This window comes from Chiloscyllium punctatum, chromosome 7, assembly GCF_047496795.1.
Source record: "Chiloscyllium punctatum isolate Juve2018m chromosome 7, sChiPun1.3, whole genome shotgun sequence".
Taxonomy (NCBI): Eukaryota; Metazoa; Chordata; class Chondrichthyes; order Orectolobiformes; family Hemiscylliidae; genus Chiloscyllium; species Chiloscyllium punctatum.
Window position 1 is genome coordinate 121,248,360 of NC_092745.1, and position 21,335 is coordinate 121,269,694.

The 21,335-nt window shown below is 43.2% G+C and overlaps 1 pseudogene; it reads right to left on the reverse strand.

The window, feature by feature from the left end:
- The window catches only part of LOC140480100 (calcium-activated chloride channel regulator 3A-1-like), a 58,841-nt pseudogene that overhangs the window by 17,855 nt on the left and 19,651 nt on the right, over window positions 1-21,335 (reverse strand).

A 21,335-nucleotide genomic window follows, 5' to 3' on the forward strand; every position in this document is an offset into this window, starting at 1 on the left:
AAGGGTCTGTTTCCATGACTCTATGACTCAAAGACTACACCTCGAGATGGTGTCAAGGTTTTTGGCTGCCTTAATTCAAGCAAATGTTTACTTTTCACAGATGGGATATGGGTATCATTGGCAACAGCAGTATTTATTGCCCATGTCCAATTCCCTTTGAACTGAATGCCTTACTGGGCATTTCTCTGAGACTGGAATCACATGTACATCAGATAATGTTGGCAGATTTCCTTCCCTAAAGGACATTAGTAAAAAGGGCATTAGTTGGTTATTTACAACAATTATTGCCATTTGTCCAACTGGCCAGCATCTATTGCCCATCCGTAGTTACCGGTGAGAAGGTTGTGATGAGCCAACTTCTTGAACCGCTGCTGTCCACATGCTGTGGCTTGACCCACAATGCCTTTAGGGGTGAATTTCAGGCTTTTTCTTTACCTCACAATAGTGAAGGGACGGGACTATGTTTCCAAGTCAGCATGGTGAATGATTTTGAGGGGAGCTTGAACGTGGTGGTGTTCTCATGGCTCTGCTGCCCTTGTTTTTCGAGAAGCAAGTGGTCATGGGTTTGGAAGTTGCTGCCTGAGGATCTTTGGTGAATTTCTGCAGTGCATCTTGGAGACAGTACGCACTGCTTCTGCTGAACGTTGGTGGTGGAGGGAGTGGATGTTGTGGATGTGATGCCAATCAAATGAGATGCTTTGTCCTTGATGGTGTCAAGCTGCTTGAGTGTAGTCGGAGCTGAACCCCTCTAGGCAAGTGGGGAGCATTCCATCACACTCCTGTCTTGTGTCTTGTAGATGGTGGACAGGATCTCAGGGGTCAGGAGGTGAGTTACCGCAGTATTCCTAGCATCCGAAGTGTTTCTGGACAATCAGGGGATACCTGGACCATTGTCTACATTGTCAGAGAGATGCCAGTTTTTCACTGTACTGGAAGAGCTTGGTTAAGAGAGTGTCATGTTCTGGAGCACAAGTCTTCTGTACAATTGTCAGAATGTGGTCAGGGCCCGTGGCCTTTGCAGCATCCAATGTTTACAAACCCTTCTTGATCTCACATGGAGTGAATCAAACTAGCTGAAGACTGGCATCTGTGATGCTGGGGACCACTGGAGGAGGTCCAGATGGAAGTTGGTACTCGTAACTGAAGGTTGCTGCAAATGCTTCCGCCTTATCTTTCACACTGTGTTGGAGTCTTCCATCATTGAGGATGGGGATATTTGTGGAGCATCCTCCTCCATTTAATTGTTGAATCGACCACCATCATTCATGACTGGATGTGGCAGGACTACAAAGCTTTGATCCATTGACTGTGGGATCACTTGTGCTGTTTGAATTACAAGTAATCCTGTTTGGTACTTTCACCAGATAGACTCTTCATATTCAGACCTGCCTGATGCTGCTCCTCCACTGAAAACGGATTGATTCCCTTGCTTGATGGTTATAGTTGAGTGGGGGATATGCTGGGCCATGAGGTTGTGAATTGTGCTGAAGACAATTCTGCTCCAGGTGATGGCTCATAGTGCCTCATGGATGCCATGTCTTGAGTTGCTAGATCTATTCAAATCTGCATCATGTAGCACAGTGTTAGTACTGCACAACACAATGGAGGGTGTTCTCAATGTGAAGGTGGGACTTCGCCTCCACAAGGATTCTGCAGTGGTCACTCTTAATGATACTGTCATGGACAGATGCATCTGCAGACAGCAGATTGGTAAGGATGAGGTCAGGTACGTTGGTTCCCTCACCACCTGCTGCAGACCCAGTCTGGCAGTTAGGTCCTTTAGGACCCAACCAATTCGATCAGTTGTACTGAGGATCTGAAATTTGAATTTAGGCTGTTGTCAGAAGCAACAAGTATATGTAGATTTTTATTAACCACAAAATGGCTTTTCATTTTAAAATAACACAACAAGATGGCTGCAAGTAATGATTTGACTCTGTGAGCTTGAACTGATGCTTTGCTAAGTTGGTTGTATTTCGAGATAAGAGAAAACAATGGAGTTTTCATCATATGAATCATAAGATAGTGATTTGGTGTTTGAACTAACCTTGAACTGCTACCATGACGATTTATATAATTAAGACCCGTTTCCCAGGGAATATCATTGGATTAGCCTGCTGTCAATCATGTCAGCACACAACACAGAAGCCTTAACCTCTGCATTGCTGGACAGAATTGCATCAATGTGCCTTAATTCAATAAACTAATGACCCTTGCTTTTTTACAGACCGCATTCCGTTGATTCTTTTGACCAATCTCGAGTCAAGAGGCCCCTCTTGAGGGATCGTAAATCTTCAGTACTGCTGCTGGCCCCCTCTTGGTGGTGGGCATTGAACTGCTCCACCCAAAGTACATTTTGTGTCCTTGCCACCTTCGGTGCTTCCTCTAATGTTTGTTCAACATGGAGGAATATCAACTCATTAGCTAAGGGTGGACAATACATCACAGGGTCATAGTGATGTTCAGCATGGAAAGAGACACTTTGGTCAAACTCATCCATGCCGTCAAGATAACCGAAAGTAATCTAATCCCATTTGCCAGCACTTGACCCATATCCATCTATACTTTTCTATTCATGTACCCATCCAGATGTCTTAAATGTTGTAATTGTACCAGCCACCACTACTTCCTCGAGCATAGGAAGTGTTTAGAGGGATATGGGTCAAGTGCTGGCAAATGAGTCTAGATTAGGTTAGGTTATCTGGTTGGCATTGGCAAGTTAGACCAAAAGGTCTCTTTCTGTACTATACATCTCTCTGACCTCTATGTCCCCAAGTGTATAAGTCCTGCACTGATTTGCATTTCCAAAATGCAGCAACTAACACTGATCTCAATTAAACTCCATCTGCCACTCCTCAGCCCATTGGCCCATCTGACCAAAATCCCATTGTATTCTGAGGTAACCTTCTTCACTGTCTACGACACCTCCAATTTTGGTGTCATCTGCAAATTTACTAACTATACCTCCTATGTTCACATCCATTCAGTCAGGGATTTCCTTGCCCATGTTTAACCTGATGCCATGAGACTCTGTGGGATCTGTTGTCCGTGTTGTGTATTCCCATGGCAACTCCCTCCTGACTATATACCACAGTGGCACAACCTTTCTGGGTCTGTCCTGTCAATGGGACAAGGCACATCCAGAGATGACGATAGAGGTGATGTCTGGATCTTTTTTGGAAGGTATGATTCTGTGAGTGTTACTATGACAGGCTTGACTAGTCTGTGAGACAGTTCTCCCAACTTTGGCACTAGACCCAAATATAGGGTTGACAGGGCTGTTTCTGCCATTGTCTTTTCCAGTACTGAGGTCAATGCTAAGCAATCTGTCTGGTTTTGTTTCTTGTAATGATTAACACAAAGGAATGGCTTACTAGGCCATTTCAGACAGCAAATGAGAGTCAACCACATTGCTGTGAGTCTGGAGTCACATGTCAGCCAGCCGAGGTTAGGATGACAAATTTCATTCTTATAGGATATCAGTGAACCAAATGTTTTTTTTCTCGCCAGTTGACAATATCTTCATGATCATCAGTTGATGCTTAATTCTTATTTTTTTTTAAAATTGAATTCAAATTCCACTAACTGCCATGATGGGATTTGAAACCAGGTCCCCAGAACATTGGCTGAGTTGCTGCATTGATCGTCAAACGATACTGGAGCCGTGCCATCATCTCCCCCTTGAACCCGTGTCTCCAGAGCATTAGCGTGGCTCTCTACATTACCAGGAGAAAGTGAGGACTGCAGATGCTGCAGATCAGAGTCAAGACTCTGGTACTGCAAAAGCACAGCAAGTCAGGCGGCATCCGTGGAGCAGGAGAATCTATGTTTCAGGCATAAGCCCTTCATCAGGAGTCTTTACATTGCCACCCTGACATTACCACTATAAAATTACCACTCAAATATGCAGTGCTATGTCAAACTCCTGATATGTTCTTTGTAGATGACAGAGAGGATCTGGGAGTAAGGAGGTGAGCTACTCATTTCAGAATATCCAGCTTCTGACCTCCTCTAACTTGCTGTGTGAAGCCACACAGGAGCACAAATGTGGGTCTAAGTCAATACTTTCTATGAAATAAACTTGACGAAACCTTACTGAGTCCATGCTCCCAGAGACATCAAGGACTAAGCACAGCACACGGTGTTTGGCCTGTAGCAGTGTAAAGGTCGGTATCACTGAACCACTGTAGGGTGAGGGATTGTTTCTGAAATCCTCCGACTTGCTGATTACGTCCCAAGTGCTCCTGAAGTTGCACATTTTGTTTTGCATGTTCGGTGCGTCAGGATTGTGAGTCTTATCGTCACAGAATTAAAAATGTTTTAAAAATGTTTTAAAAAAAAGATGCAACAGGTTAAAGGGGCTGCAGATAGATTTTGGTGGGGATGGGTTATTTTTTATTTTTTACCCTCCATACCCAGGAAGAATACTGTTGGAGATAGTCACCCACCCATTGTGAAGACCACAGGATCGATATTGCATTGAATCTCTCGGATATCACACAGATGTCTGACAAGAAGGAATCCACAATGTAAGTTTGCAACTACCCTCAGTGTTTAAAACTTATCACTGATTTCTTGATAACATCATAATATGTATTTTAAACAAGAAAAGGACAGAACTGTTAAATCCTTAAATGTTTCATGTTTGCTTCCTGCCCTTCCCCAGTCAATGGCATCTGACAAGGGAAAGACACCAAACTGTGCATCAATCTCATCAATCTCAAAGGCCCTGCTCTTTGAAAGAGGAAGCTGGAGATGTGGAAAAGGCAGGTCACTGCTGTCATCCATTGAAGAGGAGACACCTCCAATCTGCAGTAAAATGGGGAAAGTGATGCTCAGGAATTGAGGAGATGGTAAGGTGACTCAGTGGTTAGGAGAAAGTGAGGACTGCAGATGCTGGAGATCAGAGCTGAAAACGTGTTGCTGGAAAAGCGCAGCAGGTCAGGCAGCATCCAAGGAGTAAGAGAATCAACGTTTCGGGCATGAGCCCTTCTTCAGAAGATTCCTGAAGAAGGGCTCATGCCCGAAACAACGATTCTTCTGCTCCTTGGATGCTGCCTGACCTGCTGCGCTTTTCCAGCAACACATTTTCGACTCAGTGGTTAGCACTGCTACCTCGTACAAAAGGGCCCTGGGTTCAATTTCAGCCTTGGGTAACAGACTGTGTGAAGTTTGCATGCTCTCCCCGTGTCTGCACGGGTATCCTCTGGGTGCTCTGGTTTCCTCCCATCGTCCAAAGCTGTACAGGCTGGGTGGATTGACCATAGCAAATGAGGTTACCGGTATGGGATAGAATTCTCTGTGGGAGTGTGATGGCAAATCCGATGGGCTGAATGGTGTCTATCCACACTGTCAGGATTTTATGAAATTGCAGGTTTCCATCAAAGTGAAATTCTCCCAGAGCACTGCTGCCAGTACAAAGACTTCAATTAGCTGGACAGCAGATTTATGACACAGAGGTGATGGCAATAATGTTCGATTCCTGCACTGGTTGAGGTTTCCATGAAGGACTGTCCTTGTCAACCTTTTCCCTCACCTGAGCTGTGGTGTCTGTCTGGTTAAGGCATCACACGTTGCCTCACTCCAGTGGGAGAGCAGTCTTGGCCTGGTAGGACTATGGAGACTTCACTTTATCTTTATATTAATTATTACAGTATAGATATCTCTGGCAGGATCAAATTAACAGGGACATGGTGATTCACCTTCTTGAGGCACAGCAGTGTCAATTGTCTGCACTCTTTGTAACGTTAGGGGATTTCAGTGATAATGAAAGATTAATGAGAATTTTCAGAGTTGGGATTAGTGTTGGACTTTGAGGAGAACCTGGAGGTAGATGTGCTGCTATTGTTATGAAGATCCTTTATTATCACTAGTTTCTTTGAGGATTTGTGTTTAAATAATTGCAGACAATCATTTGTTTGTAAACTCATGGAAGACAAATGGACATTTTTCTTAGAAAGGTCATTGAGCGACACATTGGACCAATTTGTTAAAGCCATTTCTTGGAAGTCACATGGTTTAAATTAATTACATGCAGTGATTTATTGGAAATCACATGCCTTGGTTTCTGGCTTGGAAAAGTGAGGACAAGCAGATCAGAGTCGAGAGTGTGGTGCTGGAAAAGCACAGCAGGTTAGGCAGTATCTGAGGAGCAGGAGAATCAACGTTTCAGTCATAAGCCCTTCATTAGGAATATGGCTTGAGGGCTGTGGGCCTGAGAGATAAATGGGAGGGGGGAGGAGTTGGGGAGAAGGGAGCTGAGAATGCGATAGGTAGATGAAGGTGGGGGAGCAGGAGATGCGTCGGAGAGGAGGGTGGATAGATAGGAAAGTTGATGGACAGGTCAGGAGGGCAGTTGGAGGCATGGGACTGGGATATTGAGGGGGGAGGGGAAGTGAGTAAACTGGTGAAATCCACATTGATCCCGTGTGGTTGCAGGGTCCCAAGGTGGAATATGAGGTGTCCTTCCTCCAGGCGTCAGTTGGTAACAGTTGGGTGATGGAGGAGGCCCAGGACCTGCATGTCCTTGGTGGAGTAGGAAGGGATGTTGAAGTGTTCAGCCACGGGGCGGTGGGTTGCTTGGTGTGGGTTTCCCAGAGATGTTCTCTGGAAAAATCCACAAGTTGGCGTCCTGCCGCCCCAATGTAGAGGGGACCACATTGGGTACAACGGATACAGTAGATGACATTGGTGGAGGTACAGGTAAATTTTTGTTGACTGTGAAAGGATCCTTTGGGGCCTTGGATGGAGGTGAGGAAAGTGGTGTGGGCACAGGTTTTACACTTCTTTCTATAGCAGGGATAGGTGCTGGAAGTGGGGTGTGGGCTGATGGGGGGGGAGGGGGGCGTGAGTTTGGTGAGGGAGTCGCAGAGGGAATGGGTTCTCCGGTACACTCTAGGGGTGGAGAGGGAAATATATCTGTAGTGGTGGAGTCCGTTTGTAGGTGGTGGAACTGGCAGAGGATGATGTGATGTGTGCAGAGGTTGATGAGGTGAGGACCAGGGGGTTTCTGTCCTTGTTGTGTTGGGAGGGGTGGGGTTCAAGGGTAGAGGTGCAGGAAGTGGAGGTGATGTGCTGGAGGGTATCGCCAATCACATGGGAAGGGAAATTGTGATCTTGGAAGTAGGAAGCCATCTGAAAATTTCTCAGGTGGAATTGGTCATCCTGGGAACAGATGCGGGAGAATTGGGAATAAGAAATGGCAGTTTTCCAGGAGGTAAGGTGGGAGGATGTGTAGTCTTGGTAGCCGTGGGAGTCGGTGGGCTTGCAGTAAATATCCGTTTTTAGCCGGTTGCCGGAGGCGGAGATGGAGAAGTCCAGGAAGGGGAGGGAGGTGTCCGAGATGGTCCTGGTGAATGTGAGGTCAGAGTGAAAGGTTTGGTGAAGTTGATGAACTGTTCAATCTCCTCGTGGGAGGACAAGGTAGTGTCGATACAGTCATCAGTGTAACGGAGGAACAGGTGTGGGACGGTGCCAATGTAGCTGTGGAAGATGGACTGTTCCACGTACCCGACCAAGGGCCAGGCAGAGCTGGGGCCCATGCAGGTGCCCATGGCTACCCCTTTGGTTTGGATGAAGTGGGAGGATTGGAAGGAGAAGTTGTTAAGGGTGAGGACCAGTTCAGCCAGGCATATGAGGGTATCGGTGGAAGGGTACTGGTTGGGATGCCGTGAGAGGAAGAAACGGAGGGCTTGGAGACCTTTGTCATGGTGGATCAATGTGTACTGGGACTGGATATCCATGGTGAAGATGAGGTGTTGGGGGCAGGGGAAACGAAAATATTGGAGGGGGTGAAGGGCATGATGGTGTCCTGAACATAGGTGGGGTGTTCCTGGACTAATGGGGACAGGACGTTGTCAAGGTAGGCAGAGATGAGTTCAGTGGGACAGGAACAGGCTGAAACAATGGGCTGACCAGAGAAGTCAGGTTTGTGAACCTTGGTAGGAGGTTGAATCAGGCAGTCCGGGGTTCACGGACAAAGAGGTTGGAGGCTGTGGGTGGGAGATCCCCAGAGGTGATGAGGATGTGGATAGTCTGGGAGACAATGGTTTTGTGATGGGAGGTGAGGTCGTGGTGGTGGGGTCAGTTGTAGCAGGTGCCTGGCTTCAGTGATGTAGAGGTTGATGCTCTACACTACCACTGCGCCACCCTTATCTGCGGGTTTTTATTGTGAGTTGGGGTTGGAGCAGAGGGAGTGGAGGGCTGTATGTTGTGAGGGCGGGAGGTTGGAATGGGTGAGGACGGTGAATAGTTTGAAGCCATCCATGTCACGGCCGCAGTTAGAAGTGAAGAGGTCAAGGACAGTAACAGGTCAGCATGGGGCTTCCAGATGGATGGGATGTGTTGGAGGCGAAAGAAGGGGTCCTCGGTGGGTGGGCAGGAGTCTTGATTGAAAAAGTGGGCCCAAAGGCGGGGGATGAAATGTTCAAGGTTGCAACACATGTCAAACTCATTAATCCAGGACTGTAGTGGGATGAAGGTAAGGCCTTTGCTGAGGACTAAACATTCATCCTCAGTGAAGGGGGAGGTCTGGGGGAAGAGTAAAGGCACGGCAGGGCTGGGAGCTGGGACCAGGGGTGGGGCTGGAGATGGGTGTAGGGGCAAAGACAATCACTTGAGTGATTATAGGGTCAGGAGTGATGTCATCAATAGAAGTGACACAAACACTTAGGGTGGAAGTGGGCCTTACAGCGGTCTCTATGGCGGGGTGGGGGGGGCAGAGGTGACATCACACGTGACGGTGATGACATTGCGGACTGGTTTTCTGTGAATGATGTCACTGCTGGCAGAAGTGACATCGGCAAAAGTCTCATTCGTGTCCAGGTGAATAGGTGAGTGATGTTTTTCGGGGCAGAAGTGGCTGTGGCGGTGGCAATTGTGGGGGTGGAAGGGACGTGAGAGTAGGTTTCACATTTGTGCCAGAGGTGGTGAATCTAGCAGCGATGGTGGATCCTGTGGCAGTTACAGAGGTAGTTGTCTTCCTGGCAATCGCAGAGGTGGTTGTCTGGTTGTCAATACTGTGTGGAATTCAGTTGCTGAGATGGTTATCCTCTGCCTTTCAAATAAAGCTCTTTTGAGGGACCAGTGTAATAACCAAACACTATGTGAGCTGTTCTCCTGGAATACCCTTTGAACAATATATGTTGGCGATTACAGAATAAACGACATCTGTAAGGATCCTTGTGATGACTGTCTATCTTTGGTATCCATGTGCCAGGAAGCTGGATGAAAGCCTTACCCTTATTCTTCATATCCTCATTCCATATCTCTGTCGAGAACTTTGTTTTGTTTTTAATTGACAAATGTCTGGCTATTTCAAAGATATATCATTTGATACTTCCACTTGTGTTTTTGCATCTTTTTTGAGTAATTTTGTTTTATAATAAATCAGTAATTTTATTCCTTACTGGAGATGCTTATTTAATGGATCTTTTGTATTTTAATTTGAAAATATAGATAAAGCATCATTGGCTATCTTGGTAACTATGTAAAGTAAATATATTTGTGTTGGGAACAATGGAGTGATGGCACTGGACAGAGGCCGTCCACTCCACAGTCTTGGGCACAACACCATTCATCTGCTTCTTTTGCTTAAGATTAAGGTCCTGTTGAAGAAGCCTTAGTGATAGATACAATGCACCCTGTAACTGGTACACAATCCAGCCGCTGTGTGTCAATAATGGGGCAAGTGAATGTTTAAAGTGGCTGATGGAGCTGACTAAGTGTTTGATGGTTTGATAGTGTTTGTTGTTACAATCACGTAGGAAGCAGCTGATCATGGTTTTGACTTTTGCCTTGTTAGTATTGGAGAGGCTTTGGGGAACTAAAGTGTGAGACTACCCAACAAGAGCAAAATATCACAGATGCTCAAAATCTGAAATAAAATCTGGAGCAAGAAATGAAGTTAATGTTTCAGGTCACTGCAGAAGTATTCAGAGACTATCTAGTCTTGAACAAGTTCATCCGGAATGTATGTGACTTGTTCAATTCTGTTGAAGAGCCATATTGGATTGAAGCATTAACTCCATTTCTCTCCTCGGTTGATGCCAGACCTGCTGAGTCTCTCCAACACTTGCTGTTTTTATTTACTTGCTCGTCCAGTTTAGTTTAGGGTTAATGGTAATCTTCAGGAATTCAGCAATGGTAATGCAAGGGGAGGAGGTTAGTTTCTCTCTTGTTGGAAATGATCATTGCCAGGCATTTGAATCACAAAAATATGACTTGCTACATTTCAGGCCAATCGTGGATGCTATCCAGGTTTAACTGTCTGCATTACAGACCACATAGTTGGCTGAGGAATAATGCATTGAGTGGACACAGTACAATCATCCTCACTTCTGTCCTTATAGCTAAAGGAAGGTTATTGATGGGCAGCGAAGATTAGTTGGTCCGAGGACACTATTCTGAGGAGATCTTGCAGGGGTGTTAGCAATATTGGACAAACATACCTCTCAGCAGCTTTACTTACATTTGATAGTCCCTGTATGAACATAATTGAGGAGGATGCAGAATGTTTGCTATCTGGATAAAATTCACAATGCCCTTTCGGCAGTCCTGACTTAGGATCTGTCTCACATGCTGAACAGGATCTGCCTGAGCAATCAGCAAGCCGTCCTCCAATCTCTTTTGAACACCTGGAAGTAAAAATGATCAAAGATAATTCCTTGATTCCAAGTAACATTTTGACAATGAGAAATCACTGAATAAGGTTGAAACTTACAACATTTCCTCCGTACCATTTGCAACTTTCATCTGCCATTTCCTTGCTGACTAAGAAAGCTCATTCCTGATGAAGAGCTTTTGCCCGAAACGTCGATTTCACTGCTCGTTGGATGCTGCCTGAACTGCTGTGCTCTTCTAGCACCATTAATCCAGTATAAGAAAGTTTATAGTCAACCACTTTCCTCAGGAAATCATTTTTTCCTTTCCACTCTCAGCCCTTTATAATTTTAATTCACTTCAATTAAATGTCCCCATAGTTCCCTCTTTCCAAAGATAAGAACCCCAGACTATTCAGTCTTTATTCATTCTTCATTCTCTAGTTGAGACAACATCCCAAAAAATCTCCTTTGTACCCTCTTTCAGTGTTTACATACTGACGGACATACAGTTACCAGAACTGTTCTGTTATGTCTCACTGGAGTAACACACTGGAAACCAAGCCCCACTATTCCCAGAGTCATCACATAAGTAAACTTTCAAGATTTTAAAATGTAGCCAAAATTCCCAATTTTCCCATCTTTTGGATCCAAGTTGACCGAAAGCATGTACCAGGAATTTAAACTTAACAGGAATGACTATTTATTACAAATAAATAGATTCTAACTGCAGATCAAAATAATTATGATCAGTTAACACATAACGCTACTGGTTAAAATTCTAACCTACTCATAAAATGCCCACTACATACACACATACAAATAGACATAAAGAAAAGGGCATTACAGGTGGAGTGAACAATTGAGAAGGCCAACAGGATTTGCTCAGATGCTCCTTTTGCTGATCACAACTCCTTTTCTCCAGGAGTTATGATTATTCCTGACTTGAATAATCAATCTGTAAGCTGCTCAGCTAACTGGAAGCCAGTCACATTGCTGTGGACAGGCAGAAGGCTTTTGTCATCAATAACCGTTCACTCTTCCACGCAACAATCAGCTACTTGTTGCCAGCTGAATCTCTATTTGGACACAGATTAGATTAGATTCCCAACAGTATGGAAACAGGCCCTTTAGACCAAGAAGTCCATACTGACCCTTTGAATAGTAACCCACCCAGACCCATTCCCCTACATTTGCCCCTGACTCATGCACCTACCACTCTGTGCAATTTAGCACAGACAAAGCACCTGACCTGCACATCCTTGGTTGGTGTGAGAAGACTGGACCACCCAGAGGAAACTCACGCAGACACAGGGAGAATGTGCAAACTCCAAACGGACATCACCTAATGGTGAGAATTGAACCTGGGTTCCGAGCACTGTGAGGAGGCAGTGCTAACCACTGAACCATCGTGCTACCCCCGAGTTACAGATGATCTGTAACTAGACTTGCACACACAGCTGTGTAAACACCTCCTACAACAAGTGCCTGGCTTTTTGCTTTATACAGCAATCCCTTCAATAATCTTGGTTTTTACACCAATAGTTTTTCCATTTCAGACCACAATCAAAAATACAGTTAAATAGAAAAGACATGCTCTTAACAATATGCAGTAAATGAGCTGTTCACTGAACAGTATTTTCTATCGCTCTAGAATGACCTCCCTGCTTTTGTACTCTCTCCCGGAGTTAATAAGGGAATGTATCTGTATGACTTCTTAACCACCATGTCCAACTGCCCTTTTTTATCTTCAGGGAGCATGCAGTGGAAAACTAGTCTTTTCTCCTCCCCTTCTTAGTAATCTATTATTTATTATATGTTCCTTTTGCTTGTTTTCACCATCCTCAGCCGTGTAAATGCATTACCTTTTTTTGACCAATTTTGATAATCCATTTATATTTCTGCAGTTTGCATTATTGGACATGAAACATGTGGCCAATTGTTGATACCAAGTACAAGCATCTTAATGATAATGACTACATTGAAGTCTGAATCTGTAAATGTAATATAAATGTATATCATGAAAAGTAAGGGGCCTCATACATACCATTGAAACCAGCCTTCCGGTCCCAAAGATATCCATAGATCCTTTGTTTCCTACCATAGAGCTAATTTTCCATCCAATTTTTCACTTGTTTAGGGATCCCATATAAACATTTAGTTTTCTGACCAGTCTGTCATGTGAGATTTTGCTAAAGATTAGATTACATTACAGTGTGGAAACAGGCCCTTCGGCCCAACAAGTCCACACCGACCCACCAAAGCACAACCCACCCATACCCCTACATTTACCCCTTACCTAACACTACAGGCAATTCACCTAAACTGCACATCTTTGGACTGTGGGAGGAAACTGGAGCACGTGGAGGAAACCCACGCAGACACGGGGAGAACATGCAAACTCCACACAGTCAGTCGCCTGAGGCGGGAATTGAACCCGGGTCTCTGGCGCTATGAGGCAGCAGTGCTAACCACTGTGCCACCATGCTGCCCACAAAGCCTGGCAAAATCTCATGGAGATCATGCCAAATGCATTAACCAGATAAACCCTCCATTTTACTTGCTTAACAATTGAACCAAGTTTGTCAGACTCAGCCTTCCCTGAACAGATCCATTCTGACCCTCCTTGATTAATTGATGCCTCCTTAAACGATCATGTATGCAGTTCCTTGAAATATTTTTCAATAATTTTTCCACCAATGCAATTAGACATGTTTATTTGGAAAAGCTGAGGATGAAATTCCTTTGGACGGGATTGTAGGTCCACAGATTTGTCTTTATGTACCATATGCCCATGTTATTATTGCAAGGTTTGTTCGATCATTGTTTGGGGATTGTATCTTTTGGAATATAAAATGATTATAAATTAGGACTGTGACTTTAAATGTAAAATATGTCAAACAAATCATGTAACCTGTACTAAAGTAATCCTGAGTGAATTATTGAGGAGAATATGCAGGGTATTTAGTCGTGGACCAATGACTGCAGTTTCCAAGTTAACAATATATAGAGACAAATAAAATGTTTAGTCATTATCTATGTTTTTCACCATGCTCAGATTGTATAAAATTATGAAAAAGAAACTGTGAACTAAAAATTTGAAATTCTCTTTAAATGTATCAGGCCACTGGAGAGTCTAATTTTTTTTTCACGTGATCCTGTTTTAAATAAAACAATATGGCTCCTGTCTTAGTCAGACGATCATTTGAGTTACCCAGAAGAAGGACCTGTGTAAAATAGGGTTAGGATATGTATTTGTATGGATAGTCCACGCTGCAAAATTAATAATAGGAAAAGACAGGATAGATAAAGATGAGCTATATCCATTGGTTGGGGATTCCAGAACTGGGGACATAGTTTGAGAATTAGGGCCAAACCATTCAGGACAGATGTTGGGAAGCATTTCTACACACAAAGGGTGGTCGGTTATTGGAACTCTACTGCACAAACTTCAGTGGATGTTGGATCAGTTTACAATTTAAAATCTGAGATAGCTAATTTGTTTGTTTAGCAAAGGTATCGAGGGATCTCAGCCAAAGGCAGATATATGAAGTTAGGCCACAGATTAGCCATGATCTGACTGAATGGTGGAACAGGCTCCAGGGGCTGTATAGCCTACTCTTCCTCCAATGTTTCCCGATGTTAGGTAGCTCGGCAGAACTTCATCACCTTTGAAGACAAACACACAAGTCCGATTCCACTCATGAGATGACATTTATGAACAGCTTGAACAACTTGCTATTGTCACAAAGCTGGTCCCTTTTTTCTCAAAGCTTCCCTTTTCTCAAGGATACTGTTTCCTTGGTTTTTTTCAGAGTGATAATAAATATGCTCTCGACTCTGATTAAATTGGTTTGGTACAGACATTAAAGGGTAAAGAAGAGGTATTTTTGTTTATATGCCAACAGATGGGACTTCAGGCTAAAGGTGTCATGTTTTAGAGGTGACCTGTATAATGAAAGGGAAGTGGTCAGCTCTCTAGCTGAGCAGTTCAGTTCAGTCCAGAACTAGTTGGGCGTTCAACAGTGAGCTGTGTGGAAACAGTTTGCTAAACTCTCTCATTCTGCCCATTTATCTTCAACCTGTAAGCATCTGTTCCTTTTTTCTATTGTGTTTTAAGGGGGTTTGCTTATTGGGCCTGTTGTGTATATTGGGAACAGTATAATTAAGTCGTGTTTGGATGGACTGAGTTCTGTAGGGGTTCTTTATTCTGTTCTTTATGCTTCATTGTGTAATTTTGTGAATAAATTTTTGTCTGTTTGAAAACCTGGTCTCCTTCCTATTGGGAGAAAGTGAGGACTGCAGATGCTGGAGATCAGAGCTGAAAATGTGTTGCTGGAAAAGCGCAGCAGGTCAGGCAGCATCCAAGGAACAGGAGAATTAATGTTTCAGGCATGAGCCCTTCTTCAGGAATGAGGAAAGTGTGCCAAGCAAGCTAAGATAAAAGGTAGGGAGGAGGGATTTGGGGGAGGGGTGTTGGAAACGTGATAGGTGGAAGGAGGTTAAGGTGAGGGTGATAAGTTGAGGGTGATAGGCCTGAGTGGGGGTGGGGGTGGAGAGGTCAGGTAGAAGATTGCAGGTTAGGAAGGTGGTGCTGAGTTCGAAGGTTGGGACTGAGACAAGGTGGGGGGAGGGGAAATGAGGAAACTGGAGAAATCTGAGTTCATCCCTTGTGGTTGGAGGGTTCCTAGGCGGAAGATGAGGCGCTCGTCCTCCAGCCGTCATGTTGCTATGGTCTGATGATGGAGGAGTCCAAGGACCTGCATGTCCTTGGTGGAGTGGGAGGGGGAGTTGAAGTGTTGAGCCACGGGGTGGTTGGGTTGGTTGGTCCGGGTGTCCCAGAGGTATTCTCTGAAACGTTCTGCGAGTAAGCAGCCTGTTTCCCCAATATAGAGGAGGCCACATCTGGTGCAGCGGATGCAGTAAATGATGTGTGTGGAGGTGCAGGTGAATTTGTGGTGGATATGGAAGGATCCCTGGGGCCTTGGAGGGAAGTAACGGGGGAGGTGTGGGCGCAAGTTTTGCATTTCTTGCTAAAGATATAAAAGAGACCTGCAGCGCAACTTTTTCACGCAGAGGGTGGTACGTGTATGGAATGAGCTGCCAGGGGAAATGGTGGAGGCTGGTATGATTGCAACATTTAAGAGGCATTTGGATAGGCATATGAATAGGAAGGGTTTGGAGGGATATGGGGCAGGTGCTGGTAGGTGGGACTAGATTGGGTTGAGATATCTGGTTGGCATGGATGGGTTGGACCGAAGGGTCTGTTTCCATGCTGTACATCTCTATGACTCTATGACTCTATGACCTGGTAGTCAATCTCACTAACTTACTCCGAGTAATTTTTACTATACACTTAGTGAAAAAAATTGCAAAATTATGGTCTGGGCTGCCTGTTTAAGAATGTTTTGAGTGGTATGGGCTAGTCCATAACACTATCTTAACGGTGTCAATACACCTACTGGAGCAGATTGCAAGAATAAATAGCTATCCTTTGGGCATCATAAGTTATCCCGGAAACCCAAGAGACATTTTTCAGTGAGCAGAATACTAGAATTAGTGTTGTCTTACCTCGTTACTTCACTGTTTCCATTAAATAAATAGAAGGGCACCAGTTCATTATATTCATTGAAAACTCCCCACCGAAGATGAGCCCATTCATGAACAAATAGTCGATCTGTAGAAACAAGAACACTTTTCATTAAAACAATGTAACCAACACATACATTCTCTGCAGAAAAATAGTGCTTCTGCAAGTTTCAACATTGGCATTATCCACTCACGGGTGTAAAATACACCCCATGGTGTGAAGATGTTTTATGAATTCACCATGGAGATCAATATTCTGTTCTCCTGTGTTAATGGTACAATAAATCTGAGTGTGGGATAGAAATTGTGTTTCAGAGGGTTTAGCTGAAAAGTTCATTGTTCCATTGGCATGGAAGGAGAGGACATAATTCAAAAGGATATTGCTCTTTTTGTAGCTTTGCTTTTAATTTTTTCACCAAGATTGAGAACAGCAAACTTTGTTTTTACCTGTGGAAAGTGAAAACTGCAGATGTTAGTGATCAGTCAAAAAATGTAGTGCTGGAAAAGCACAGCAGGTCAGGCAGCATCTGAGGAGCAGGAGAATCGAGGTTTCAAGCATAAGGAATTCCTGAAGAAGGGCTTGTACCCGAAATGTCGATTCTCCTGCTCCTCAGATGCTGCCTGACATGCTGTGCTTTTCCAGCACCTCACTTTTCAATTTTGTTTTTACCAACACCTATGAACTGGCACTCTCGATAAACTGGCAAAAATTATACACTTCAAATACTGGAAGTATACTGTATTATCATAATCTCCAAATAGTGATAGCTGGTAAATTTTATTAAAAACAAAGTGGCATTTTAATTTAATTGATTAATGCTGTAAATAAAATATAACAGTGATGTGTATATCCCCTGCCTTACTTCGAATGTGTTTTAACAATGGTTATGTGAACATCTTGGTCAGCTGGATTATTTAATCAACGGACACACTCCCTGGTCCACTAAGTGTTGGGCAATAGTAAGTTTGCTGTGTTCCAATTTTGCCTTCTTCATACCTCACTGTAATAACAACTCCTGTATTCATTTTCACGGCCTTCATGAGCATCAGCTAGGATCATGTTCACCAACTAAGCAGTCTTAATTCGGTGCTTAAAGCAAATGCTACTCCGTTCTAACTTAGTTCAGATAATTTACCTTTTGGTCCATAAAATGAAACCAGACGGCTGTCCAGGATAAAGTTTGGTGTGAAGTGAATGTACCATCCCTTCTCTCCACATCCACCATACTGCAGGGTGTATGGTTCATCTCTGTATTTGAGGTTTGGTTCAGCAATGATCACATCAGCCTTGGAAAAGATAAATGGACACCGTGTAAGAATCTGTTTTTTTTAATAGATATTTTTATTAGAAATTTAACATTTTTACAAGTTTACAAAAATAAATAAAACTCTCAAGTACAAACATTGATATACAATTAAATCTTAAATATAGAATAACCAAAATTTAACAAAAGAAAAATACCGAGGAAAAAACCTCAACTAACTACTCATCTAACCTACAACTAACCAGAGTGTATATTTAAGTCTCTTACATTATTCAAATAAGAGAAAGAGAAAAAAAAAACAAAAAAACAACAGATAACATAGAAATTGGGTAGTGAGATACATGCTCGGAATGTGTTAACATCAAATGTAACAAAACCCGTATTCGTGCGGGATTCCTCTCCCAAGGGGCCCTGGACCAGCCAGCTTCGTAATCTCAATTAAATAAAAGCCCTTGTTAGGAGAGCCGAAATATCTGTATTCATATAATTCAAGAAGAGCTGCCATATTTTAGAAAATAATTCGGTCTTTCAGTGCACCATATTTGTAAGGAAGTCAAGGGGAATACATTCCATAATTAATCTGTGCCAATTTGAAAGTCCAAGGGGGCCCTCAGCCACCCAGTTTACCAAAATATTTTTCCTTGCACAGAAAGAGAGAATAGAAAATAGTCTCTTCCCGTGCATATCCAGGGAGGGAAAGTTCGAAAAGCCCAAAAGGAGAGATACAGGGTCCACTTTAATTTCTGTTCCTAAAATTTCCGTCAGGGCACTTGCTCCTTTAGTCCAGTATCTCCGGATCTTATGACCGGTCCATAGGCAATGTACAAAAGTGCCCACCTCTATTTTCCATTTGGGACACATTGGAGATGCTCCTGCCTTAAATTTTGCCAATCGATCCGGTGATATATGGGCCCTGTGAAGTATCTTCAGCTGGATAGCCTGAGTTCTGTGACATATGATGATTCTTCTGGCATTTTCCCAAATGTCATTCCACGTTTCTATAGAGATTTCTAGTCCCAATTCCTGATCCGATATTTTAAGCAGATTGTCCATATCTCCCGATACTTCATCATGTAGTAAATGATAAATAGTACAGATGGAGAATACCCGCATTGGCCATAGTACTCTGATTTATAAAGACTTTCTAATAACGTAGCTGAAAATGTGTTGCTGGAAAAGCGCAGCAGGTCAGGCAGCATCCAAAGAATAGGAGAATCGACATTTCGGGCATAAGCCCTTCTTCAGGAAGAAGGGCTCATGCCCGAAAAGTCGATTCTCCTGTTCCTTGGATGCTGCCTGACCTGTTGCGCTTTTCCAGCAGAACATTTTCAGCTCTGATCTCCAGCATCTGCAGTCCTCACTTTCTCCTATCTAATAACATAGTCTTCTTCTGTATATAATCTTGAATTTGGAAGTATCGATAGAGATCTCCATTAGGTAATCCGAATTTCTGACGCAGCTGTTCAAAAGACATCAGGACCCCATCTTTAAATAGGTCCCCTAGACATGAGATACCCCTGGATCTCCAGAGTTTAAAAGTGGCATCTGTAAACCCCGGTTGGAATCCCCATGCTCCCACTATCGGCACAAAGGGGGATGTTTTATGTGAGTTGCCCTCATTTTGCTGCATTATATTCGAAGCTTCAATTGTGTTTAGTGTTATAGTGTTTTTACAGTGATCCGTAATGATTTTCCTCTTGTCTGAAAATAAAAGATTAATAAGTGGGCATTTTACTTGAGAAACCTCGATGTCCAGCCAGATTGATTGTGGATCAGACAAGACCCAATCAGCTATATAACTTAATAGGGAACTTAACTGATATTTCCTAAAATCTGGGAAGTCCAATCCTCCCCTTGCCTGTGGCAGCTGTAGCTTCTTCAGCTTAATGAGGGGCCATCTATGATTCCAGATAAAGGAACCCAACCAGCCATATAATTTATGTAGTGCCAGCCTAGGCAGCATCACCGGAAGCATTCTCATAGGGTATAGGAGACGGGGCAGGACATTCATTTTAATTAGTGCTATGTGGGAGACCATCAAAGCTTACGCGCGAGGTTTGATCATCTCCTTCTCAGCGATCCAGAAAAAATTAAAGGGAGAACAACAGCGTCTGCTCGAAGCTCGCTTAAAAGCAGCTGAAACAGCATCTGCTGATAGACCTTCTATTATCAAATTGCAAAGGATTATGGCCCTTAGGACAGCTCTAAATACTACGCTTACCCAAACGGCTAAGAGGGAAATATTATTTGCAAAACTAAGTTTATATGAATTTGGCGACAAACCAGGTAGACACTTAGCATTTCTTGCAAAGAAAAAAAAGGCCCCTCAAACAATCACGTCTATCAAGGAAAGTCCGGGTATTTTGACTCATGATCATAAAAGGATTAATGCAATCTTTAGAAAATTTTATTCTGATTTATATAAATCGCAGGATTGTGAAGACAGGACTAGGAGGATGCAATCATTTTTTAAAAATTTGATCTTTCCGGGCCTAACTCCGGAACAGGTATCGGTCTTAAATCCTCCCCTAACAGTCCAAGAAATATTGATGCAATTAGGGAACTTCAGAGCGGTAAGGTGCCGGGCCCAGATGGTTTTCAAGCTGAATTCTATAAAGAATTTACAGAAATATTGGCTGGTCCACTTATGGACATATATAACTATGCATATAGTCAGGGCTGTCTCCTGCCTTCGCTGAAAGAGGCAAATATCTCTCTTATCCTTAAAAAAGGAAAGGATCCAGAAGATTGTGCATCATACAGACCAATATCCTTGCTAAATGTAGATTTTAAAATCCTTTCTAAAACGTTAGCATTGAGACTAGAAAGGATACTGCCACATATCATAAAGGAGGATCAGACGTGGTTTATTAAGGGCCGTAGATCATCCAACAATATTAGAAGGGTTTTGAATATGATTCAAGCCTGTCATCAGGGAAAGATACCAGGAGTAGTAGTTTCATTAGACGCGGAAAAGGCATTCGATAGGGTTGAATGGTCATATTTGTTTTACACATTGGAAAGGTTTGGCGTTGGAAAGGTGTTTACCAAATGGATCTCAACATTGTACAGTGATCCCAAAGCAGTTGTGGTTACCAATGGATTTGGTTCGGATAGCTTCAGCGTGGGTAGGGGGTGCTGTCAGGGATGTCCTCTCTCGCCATTGTTATTTACGCTAATAATTGAACCACTAGCAGAAGCTATATGGGCTGATCCTAATATAACGGCCCTGAGGATTGGTACAGGTAAACATAAAATTACCCTTTATGCAGATGATGTTTTCTATTCCTCAGTAATCCTCTGATGTCCGTACCTCGCTTAATCCAAGTTATTAATACATTTAGCGCATTCTCAGGCTATAAAATTAATTTCTCAAAATCGGAGGCTATGCCAATGGGTGGCCTTGCTATGATATCCCACTTAGTGGACGGATCCCATTTTCCTTTTCATTGATCCCTGGAGCGTTTCTTATATTTAGGCATTTTTATTATCCCAGTATTTTGTCAGTTATACAAGACTAACTTTGTGCATCTACTGGAAAGGATAAGGCAGGACCTCCAGCGATGGGGAGACCTTCCAATTTCCTGGTTGGGTAGAATAGCACTAATCGCCATCCCTAAATTAATTTCTAAAAAAGTTTTGAATTCTTGAGAGAAGTACTTTACAAATTTACTATCTTTCATTAGGAAGGGGTCCATACGCCAATGCCGAGGGGATGTCCCATTGTTCCTTGCCTTGATTTCCATATATTCAGCAGTGTGGTCGGAAATTGCTATACTACCTATTTTACAGGATGATAAGGAATTTAAAAAAATCGAGGGGGCAAAAAACATATCAATTCTGGTATAATATTTATGTGGATTGGAGTAAAAAGAAAAATCTC